Source organism: Oncorhynchus kisutch, linkage group LG24 (assembly GCF_002021735.2).
Source record: "Oncorhynchus kisutch isolate 150728-3 linkage group LG24, Okis_V2, whole genome shotgun sequence".
In the NCBI taxonomy this organism is placed as follows: Eukaryota; Metazoa; Chordata; class Actinopteri; order Salmoniformes; family Salmonidae; genus Oncorhynchus; species Oncorhynchus kisutch.
In genome coordinates, this window is record NC_034197.2 from 26099496 (window position 1) to 26110908 (window position 11413).

The window sequence follows — 11413 nt, forward strand, 5'->3', positions numbered from 1 at the left end:
TGTTCTTACCAGAGAGGGTCATATTGACCTATGGAGCCCGACTGTTAATGTTCTTGCCAGAGAGGGTCATCTTGACCTATGGAGCCCGACCATGTTCTTACCAGAGAGGGTCATATTGACCTATGGAGCCCGATCATGTTCTTACCAGAGAGGGTCATATTGACCTAAAGAGCCCGATCATGTTCTTACCAGAGAGGGTCATATTGACCTAAAGAGCCCGACCATGTTCTTACCTATCTCCTCATCCACTTGAGCTTTAATGACATACTGGGTTGTGAGAAGTATAGACGTGCTGAATGCACCGAGGTTTCTGTTTAAACTACTAGCACACACCGATCATGTTCTTACCAGAGAGGGTCATATTGACCTATGGAGCCCGACCATGTTCTTACATGAGAGGGTCAAATTGACCTATGGAGCCCGACCATGTTCTTACCAGAGAGGGTCATATTGACCTATAGACACCGACTGTTCATGTTCTTACCAGAGAGGGTCATATTGACCTATGGAGCCCGATCATGTTCTTACCAGAGAGGGTCATATTAACCTATGGAGCCCGACCATGTTCTTACCAGAGAGGGTCATATTGACCTATGGAGCCCGATCATGTTCTTACCAGAGAGGGTCATATTGACCTAAAGAGCCCGACCATGTTCTTACCAGAGAGGGTCATATTGACCTATGGAGCCCGACTGTTCAGCTTCTTACCAGAGAGGGTCATATTGACCTATGGAGCCCGACTGTTCATGTTCTTACCAGAGAGGGTCATATTGACCTATGGAGCCCGACCATGTTCTTACCAGAGAGGTTCATATTGACCTATGGAGCCCGACTGTTCATGTTCTTACCAGAGAGGGTCATATTGACCTATGGAGCCCGACCATGTTCTTACCAGAGAGAGTCATATTGACCTATGGAGCCCGATCATGATCTTACCAGAGAGGGTTATATTGACCTATAGACCCCGACTGTTCATGTTCTTACCAGAGAGGGTCATATTGACCTATGGAGCCCGACCATATTCTTACCAGAGAGGGTCATATTGACCTATGGAGCCCGACTGTTCATGTTCTTACCAGAGAGGGTCATATTGACCTATGGAGCCCGACTGTTCATCTTCTTACCAGAGAGGGTCATATCGACCTATGGAGCCCGACCATGTTCTTACCAGAGAGGGTCATATTGACCTATGGAGCCCGACTGTTCATCTTCTTACCAGAGAGGGTTATATTAACCTATGGAGCCCAACTGTTCATGTTCTTACCAGAGGGTCATATTGACCTATGGATTCCGATCATGTTCTTACCCGAGAGGATCAAATTGACCTATGGAGCCCGACCATGTTCTTACCAGAGAGGGTCATATTGACCTATGGAGCCCGATCATGTTCTTTCCAGAGAGGGTCATATTGACCTATGGAGCCCGACCATGTTCTTACCAGAGAGGGGCATATTGACTTACGGAGCCCGACCATATTCTTACCAGAGAGGTTCATATTGACCTATGGAGCCGACTGTTCATGTTCCTACCAGAGAGGGTCATATTGACCTATGGAGCCCGACCATTTTCTTACCAGAGAGGGTCATATTGACCTATGGAGCCCGATGATGTTCTTACCAGAGAGGGTCATATTGACCTATAGAGCCCAACTGTTCATGTTCTTACCAGAGAGGGTCATATTGACCTATGGAGCCCGACCATGTTCTTACCAGAGAGGGTCATATTGATCTATGGAGCCCGATCATGTTCTTACCAGAGAGGGTCATATTGACCTATGGAGCCCGACTGTTCATGTTCTTACCAGAGAGGGTCATATTGACCTATGGAGCCCGACCATGTTCTTTTCAGAGAGGGTCATATTGACCTATGCAGCCCGATCATGTTCTTACCAGAGAGTGTCATATTGACCTATGGAGCCCGACTGTTCATGTTCTTACCAGAGAGGGTCATATTGACCTATGCAGCCCGACTGTTCATGTTCTTACCAGAGAGGGTCATATTGACCTATGGAGCCCGACTGTTAATGTTCTTGCCAGAGAGGGTCATCTTGACCTATGGAGCCCGACCATGTTCTTACCAGAGAGGGTCATATTGACCTATGGAGCCCGATCATGTTCTTACCAGAGAGGGTCATATTGACCTAAAGAGCCCGATCATGTTCTTACCAGAGAGGGTCATATTGACCTAAAGAGCCCGACCATGTTCTTACCAGAGAGGGTCATATTGACCTATGGAGCCCGACTGTTCAGCTTCTTACCAGAGAGGGTCATATTGACCTATGGAGCCCGATCATGTTCTTACCAGAGAGGGTCATATTGACCTATGGAGCCCGACCATGTTCTTACCAGAGAGGGTCATATTGACCTATGGAGCCCGACCATGTTCTTACCAGAGAGGGTCATATTGACCTATGGAGCCCGACCATGTTCTTACCAGAGAGGGTCATATCGACCTATGGAGCCCGATCATGTTCTTACCAGAGAGGGTCATATTGACCTATGGAGCCCGACCATGTTCTTACCTGAGAGGGTCATATTAACCTATGGAGCCCGACTGTTCATGTTCTTACCAGAGAGGGTCATATTGACCTATGGAGCCCGACTGTTCATGTTCTTACCAGAGGGTCATATTGACCTATGGAGCCCGACCATGTTCTTACCTGAGAGGGTCATATTAACCTATGGAGCCCGACTGTTCATGTTCTTACCAGAGAGGGTCATATTGACCTATGGAGCCCGATCATGTTCTAACCAGAGAGGGTCATATTGACCTATGGAGCCCGATCATGTTCTTACCAGAGAGGGTCATATTGACCTATGGAGCCCGACTGTTCATGTTCTTACCAGAGAGGGTCATATTGACCTATGGAGCCCGACCATGTTCTTACCAGAGAGGGTCATATTGACCTATGGAGCCGACCATGTTCTTACCAGAGAGGGTCATATTGACCTATGGAGCCCGACTGTTCATCTTCTTACCAGAGAGGGTTATATTGACCTATGGAGCCCGATCATGTTCTTACCAGAGAGGGTCCTATTGACCTATGGAGCCCGACCATGTTCTTACCAGAGAGGGGCATATTGACTTACGGAGCCTGACCATATTCTTACCAGAGAGGTTCATATTGACCTATGGAGCCCGACTGTTCATGTTCTTACCAGAGAGGGTCATATTGACCTATGGAGCCCGACTGTTCATGTTCTTACCAGAGAGGGTCATATTGACCTATGGAGCCCGATCATGTTCTTACCAGAGAGGGTCATATTGACCTATGGAGCCCGACTGTTCATGTTCTTACCAGAGAGGGTCATATTGACCTATGGAGCCCGACCATGTTCTTACCAGAGAGGGTCATATTGACCTATGGAGCCCGATCATGTTCTTACCAGAGAGGGTCATATTGACCTATGGAGCCTGACCATGTTCTTACCAGAGAGGGTCATATTGACCTATGGACCCCGACCATGTTCTTACCTATCTCCTCATCCACTTGAGCTTTAATGACATACTGGGTTGTGAGAAGTATAGACGTGCTGAATGCACCGAGGTTTCTGTTTAAACTACTAGCACACACCGATCATGTTCTTACCAGAGAGGGTCATATTGACCTATGGAGCCCGACCATGTTCTTACATGAGAGGGTCAAATTGACCTATGGAGCCCGACCATGTTCTTACCAGAGAGGGTCATATTGACCTATAGACACCGACTGTTCATGTTCTTACCAGAGAGGGTCATATTGACCTATGGAGCCCGACCATGTTCTTACCAGAGAGGGTCATATTAACCTATGGAGCCCGACCATGTTCTTACCAGAGAGGGTCATATTGACCTATGGAGCCCGATCATGTTCTTACCAGAGAGGGTCATATTGACCTAAAGAGCCCGACCATGTTCTTACCAGAGAGGGTCATATTGACCTATGGAGCCCGACTGTTCAGCTTCTTACCAGAGAGGGTCATATTGACCTATGGAGCCCGACTGTTCATGTTCTTACCAGAGAGGGTCATATTGACCTATGGAGCCCGACCATGTTCTTACCAGAGAGGTTCATATTGACCTATGGAGCCCGACTGTTCATGTTCTTACCAGAGAGGGTCATATTGACCTATGGAGCCCGACCATGTTCTTACCAGAGAGAGTCATATTGACCTATGGAGCCCGATCATGATCTTACCAGAGAGGGTTATATTGACCTATAGACCCCGACTGTTCATGTTCTTACCAGAGAGGGTCATATTGACCTATGGAGCCCGACCATATTCTTACCAGAGAGGGTCATATTGACCTATGGAGCCCGACTGTTCATGTTCTTACCAGAGAGGGTCATATTGACCTATGGAGCCCGACTGTTCATCTTCTTACCAGAGAGGGTCATATCGACCTATGGAGCCCGACCATGTTCTTACCAGAGAGGGTCATATTGACCTATGGAGCCCGACTGTTCATCTTCTTACCAGAGAGGGTTATATTAACCTATGGAGCCCAACTGTTCATGTTCTTACCAGAGGGTCATATTGACCTATGGATTCCGATCATGTTCTTACCCGAGAGGATCAAATTGACCTATGGAGCCCGACCATGTTCTTACCAGAGAGGGTCATATTGACCTATGGAGCCCGATCATGTTCTTTCCAGAGAGGGTCATATTGACCTATAGAGCCCAACTGTTCATGTTCTTACCAGAGAGGGTCATATTGACCTATGGAGCCCGACCATGTTCTTACCAGAGAGGGTCCTATTGACCTATGGAGCCCGACCATGTTCTTACCAGAGAGGGGCATATTGACTTACGGAGCCCGACCATATTCTTACCAGAGAGGTTCATATTGACCTATGGAGCCGACTGTTCATGTTCCTACCAGAGAGGGTCATATTGACCTATGGAGCCCGACTGTTCATGTTCTTACCAGAGAGGGTCATTTTGACCTATGGAGCCCGATCATGTTCTTACCAGAGAGGGTCATATTGACCTATGGAGCCCGATCATGTTCTTACCAGAGAGGGTCATATTGACCTAAAGAGCCCGACCATGTTCTTACCAGAGAGGGTCATATTGACCTATGGAGCCCGACTGTTCAGCTTCTTACCAGAGAGGGTCATATTGACCTATGGAGCCCGACTGTTCATGTTCTTACCAGAGAGGGTCATATTGACCTATGGAGCCCGACCATGTTCTTACCAGAGAGGTTCATATTGACCTATGGAGCCCGACTGTTCATGTTCTTACCAGAGAGGGTCATATTGACCTATGGAGCCCGACCATGTTCTTACCAGAGAGAGTCATATTGACCTATGGAGCCCGATCATGATCTTACCAGAGAGGGTTATATTGACCTATAGACCCCGACTGTTCATGTTCTTACCAGAGAGGGTCATATTGACCTATGGAGCCCGACCATGTTCTTACCAGAAAGGGTCATATTGACCTATGGAGCCCGACCATGTTCTTACCTATCTCCTCATCCACTTGAGCTTTAATGACATACTGGGTTGTGAGAAGTGTAGACGTTCTGAATGCACCGAGGTGTCTGTTTAAACTACTAGCACACAGCTCAGACACACATGCATATGCCACAAGACATGTCACAAGAGGTCTCATCACAATCTCCAAGTCAAGAACAGACTATGGGAGGTGCACAGTACTTCATAGAGCCATGCCTACATGTAACTCTGTTCCACATCAGGTAACTGATGCAAGCACTAGAATCAGATTTAAAAACAGATAAAAAACACTTTATGGAACAGCGGGGATTGTGAAGAGATACACACACACACACACACACACACAGGCACAGGCACAGACACAGATGCACATGATACGACACACACTCTACACACACACACACACAGGCACAGGCACAGACACAGACACAGATGCACATGATACGACACACACTCTACACACACATACACATAGATGTTGTATTGTAGATATGTGATAGTAGAGTAGTGGCCTGAGGGAACACAATGTGTTGTGAAAAGTGTTATGAAATGTAAGGTCATGTAATATTTAAAATGGTATTTAACTGCCTTAATGTTGCTGGACCCCAGAAAGAGTAGCTGCTGCCTTGGCAATGGGGATCCCTAATAATTACAAAAATACTAATACACTACTGTTTAGTGAAATAAGACCATACCACAACACTTCAGAGGGAATATAGACGATGCTGCTAAATATATCACACAAGAAGAGATGTAGTTGTCAAGAAAGGGCAGCAGGAAACCCCATGCCTCTATCAGATTATTTTGAAATCACCTTCTCACATATTGCCTCCGTTATAAATGTTTTTGACTGAACCAAAGTCATTGTCACAGCTCAGAATTAGTCTATTCACACGGTTTACATGAATAAGACGTTAGCCGTTAAAGGACACAACAAACAAACATGTTTTTTTCTTCAGAGAAGCTGAAGTCTTACATTTAGACTCTTGCTCCTGAAAACAAGGAATGAAAGACAGTGTTAGAACCCAGGATGTAAAAAATACACCAACCCAACTGTGCACACAAATCACTGTGAAGAGCATGCTGAGTGATCAGCAGCAAGAAAACACTGTTTGCCACAACATCTATCACTTGTAATCAGAGGTGTTTGTTTTGACATGTAAATCAGAACACATCATGATGATGCAAATTACTGTAATTATCTATCGCTCACCCACCACCTCAATACAATGTTAACTTTGCAAAGACTTCGTACACAAACTCTCTGCACATATACTGTAGTGACAGAGAGTGGCGAAGAATGTGAGGGAGGGAGAGAGCGAGAGAGAGGGAGAACGAGCGAGAGAGAGCGGGAGAGAGAGGGAGAGCGAGAGAGAGAGGGAGAGAGAGTGAGAGAGAGAATTGGCTCTGAAGCATATGGTCATATATGAGTTTGCCTTCAAGGGGGCTCTGTCTTAACACGTCCACTCCATCCATCCATTCATCTATCCACATCTGTCCATATTCTCCCTCTGTGATTCTCATTTCAAGCCTGATAGCCTTAGAACTATATGAAGAGAGGAGAGTACAGGAGAGGGACGAATCTGATAACTAGATAACTGTTATGCATCTGATGGGTGTGTTAGTGGTGTTCCTGTGGCCTCTGTGGAGACTGGGGAAATAAAGCCAGTGGGGATCTGTGCTCTGTGGTCTCACAGTAATGTGTTTGCTCAGAGGTAGACATGTCACTCTGGGTAATAGGTACAAAACAAACGCTGTGATCACATTGGCTTTACTGTCTTACATACGCGTTAATTTACTCGTAACCGTGGTGGTGGGCTATATGCAAATTACCTGTTGGCCGCATCATGAACTCCGCATTTCCTCCTGGGAGTGATGCACTCTGGGTAAAAACTTCTGCTCTCAAGGCAGAGAGAGGAGAGGGTTCAAACAGTCAAACACCTCAAATGGTGCAGAGAAAAACAATCACACAACTTCAGATCGCTCTCTTATCACATAACAAGATATTTTCAATCTATTTGCACCTCCCCAAAATGACAGTTGGCTGGACAATTTGATGATCAATGACATTTGGGTAATGTATATGATGCAGGGCATTTTGAGAAGTACCTAGAGCTGTGGACCTCTGGCTGTGGGATGATAGGATAGATAGGATAATGTGTCCTCTCCCTGATCATCAGGACAATGCCCTAGGGTAGATAGCCTCCCGGCTGGGAGATGACCACATTAAGGAGGCTGAGGGATGGAGATGGAGGAGGGTGGGGTGCTGGGTCCATTCTACTGTCCAAAATTTGATTTACATTCCACTCCCAGCAGCATCCAAATCACATTAGTCTCCACAGCTATTCACAGAAGTTTTATTTATCACTCAGCCAGTCACACAACGTCAAAACACTAGCTGCTGCAGCCAGCAGCCTATCCTAACCAGCACACTCATTACCTACTGTACACTAGAGTGCTTTATGATTCTCACTGAGACCTTTCATTATTTCTCTTCATCAGTCTCACCACTGAAGGGCAATTTTCCTAATAGAACAACCACGCTAGATTCCACTGGACTTGTCATTTGTTCTGCCTATTTTAATGTACAGTATGAGAAGGAATGGAACAAAGATCAGTTAAATGAGTCTTGAAAATATTCTGAAACGTTATTGTCGCTTCCGCCGAAGTTGGTGCCTCTCCTTGCTCGGGCGGCGTTCGGCGGTCGTCGTCACCGGCTTTCTAGCTGCCACCGATCTACGTTTCTTTTTCCATTTGTTTTGTCTTGATTGTACATGAGTACCTCGTCATGCCGTACGGGTTTATGAATGCTCCATCAGTCTTCCAATCCTTTGTAGATGAGATTTTCAGGGACCTGCACGGGCAGGGTGTAGTGGTGTATATAGATGACATTCTAATATACTCCGCTACACGCGCCGAGCATGTGTCCCTGGTGCACAGGGTGCTTGGTCGATTGTTGGAGCATGACCTGTACGTCAAGGCTGAGAAATGTCTGTTCTTCCAACAGTCCTTCTCCTTCGTAGGGTATCGCCTGTCCGCGTCAGGGGTGGAGATGGAGAATGACCCCATTTCAGCCGTGTGTAATTGGTTGACTCCAACCACGGTAAAGGAGGTGCAGCGGTTCTTAGAGTTTGCCAACTACTACCGGAGGTTATTCCGGGGCTTTGGTCAGTTAGCAGCTCCCATTACCTCCTTGCTGAATGGGGGACCGGTGTGACTGCAGTGGTCAGCTGGGGCGGACAGGGCTTTTGGTCATCTGAAGGCTCTGTTTGCCTCGGCTCCAGTGCTGGCCCATCCTGATCCCTCTTTGGCATTTATAGTAGAGGTGGACGCGTCCGAGGCTGGGATAGGAGCTGTGCTGTCTCAGTGCTCTGGTACGCCACCAAAGCTCCGCCCCTGTGCTTTCTTTACGAAGAAGCTCAGTCCGGCGGTGCGAAATTATGATGTGGGGGACCGGGAGCTGTTGGCTGTTGTCAGGGCTCTGAAGGCGTGGAGGCATTGGCTTGAGGGGGCGAAACACACTTTTCTCATTTGGACTGACCACCGCAATCTGGAGTACATCCGGGAGGCGAGGTGAATGAACCCTCACCAGGCAAGGTGGGCCCATGTTTTTGACCCATTTGTTTTCACCCTGTCCTATAGACCAGGCAGACGCACTGTCCCGGATGTATGACACAGAGGAGCGCTCCACCAATCCCACTCCCATACTTCTAGCTTCTTGCCTGGTGTTGTGGGAGGTTGAAGCGGACATTGAGCGGGCGTTACGTGCGGAGCCCACTCCCACCCAGTGTCCAGTTGAGCGTCTGTACGTTCTGTCTGATGTCCGTGATCGATTGACCTGTTGGGCTCACACGTCACCCTCCTCTGGTCATCCTGGCATTGGTCGGACAGTGCCCGGTCTTAGTGGGAATTACTGGTGGCCCACTTTAGCTAAGGACGTGAGGGTTTATGTTTCCTCCTGCTCAGTGTGCGCCCAGTGCAAGGCACCTAGACACCTGCCCAGAGGGAAATTACAACCCCTACCCATTCCACAACGGCCGTGGTCACACCTATCGGTGGATTTCGTGGCGGATCTTCCTCCATCACAAGGAAACACCACGATTCTGGTCGTTGTGGATCGGTTTTCTAAGTCCTGCCGTCTCCTTCCTTTCCCCGATCTCCCTACGGCCCTACAGACTGTGGAGGCCCTCTTTACACATGTCTTCCGGCACTATGTGGTGTCTGTGGAAATAGTGTCTGATCGGGGTTCACATGTTCACATCAAGGGTCTGGAGGGCGTTCATGGAACGTTTCACCCCGAGAGTAATGGGCAGGTGGAGAGAGTTTACCATGATGTGGGTAGGTTTCTGCGGTCCTATTGCCAGGACCGGCCGGGGGAGTGGGCGGCTTTCATCCCCTGGGCAGAGATAGCCCAAAACTCCCTCCGCCACTCCTCCACTATCCCGTCTCCATTTCAGTGTGTACTAGGATATCAGCCGGTCCTGGGCACCGTGGCATCAGAGCCAGATCGAGGCTCCTGCGGTGGATGAATGGTTTCGGCGCTCGGATGAGACATGGGATGCTGCCCATGTGCGCCTGTAACGGGCCATCAGGCGACAGAAGGCGAGCGCCGACTGCCACCATAGTGAGGCCCCGGTGTATGCACCGGGGACCGGGTCTGGCTCTCGACCCTTCACCTGCCCCTTCACCTGCCCTGCTGGAAGCTGGGTCTGCAGTTTGTGGGGCCATTTAAAGTCCTGAGGAGACTGAACAAGGTATGCTATAGGTTACAGCTTCCCCCTGATTACTGTATTAACCCCTCGTTCCATGTGTCTCTCCTCAGGCCGGTGGTGGCTGGTCCGCTCCAGCAGTCTGAGGTGTGGGAGGTTCCTCCGCCCCCTCTGGACATCGATGGGGACCCGGCGTATACTGAGCGAGCCATCATGAACTCAAGGCATCGGGCGAGGGGCCTTCAGTACCTCGTGGAGTGGGAGGGGTACGGTCCGGAGGAGAGATGTTGGTGGAGGACATCCTGGACATTTCCTTACTGTCCACCCGGATCGCCCTGCGCCTCGTCCTCCGGGTTGTCCCCGAGGCCGGTGTCGGCGCGCGGCTGTATGCGCGCGTCAAGGGGGGGTGCTGTCACGACTTCCGCTAAAGTTGCTGCCTCTCCTTGTTCGGGCGGTGTACGGTGGTTGTCGTCACCGGCTTTCTAGCTGCTACCGATCTACGTTTCTTTTTCCATTTGTTTTGTCTTGATTGTACACACCTGGTTCCCATTACGTTATAATTTATTCCCTATTTAACCCACTAGTTCCCACATGGTTTTGTGCGTGTTTGTTCTTTGTTTAGTGTTCAAGACTTCTGTGAGCTGGTGTGATTTCCTTGCGTGGAAATATTTAGTTGTTTCTTTTCGAGTAAAGTACGTATTTTACTCAGTTCTGTGTCCTGTGCCTGACCCTGTCCTAACCGCTGCACATTGACACATGGCAGCTTGTTGCATGCATGGCCAACTGTAGTGTGATCCATTTGACAATGTGTGTGTCTGTACAGTTTGTGTGTGTGTGTGTGTGTGTGTGTGTGTGTGTGTGTGTGTGTGTGTGTGTGTGTGTGTGTGTGTGTGTGTGTGTGTGTGTGTGTGTGCACTGATCGATAAATTACATTAGTTTCATCCTTGTCTTTCTCATATTTAGTAGATACACATTTATCACAAAAAGCTAATATTGACATAAATCATCCACATGGTGTTATTATACAAACAAAGGAATTAATATTTTACATTTAGATTTGCGCAACCATTTCAGTTTTTTTGACCAACAAACTTCACGGGAAAATAAACTGTATTTTCCTTCTGTTAAACAGACTTCAAATAAATGCCAAAAACCAACCTAGAATTGAGTGATGTACACATGTACTGACATGCTTGATTGATGAGATATTGGTGAAACACAAGTATTGCCTTTGTGTATTATGACTCAAGGTTGAAATA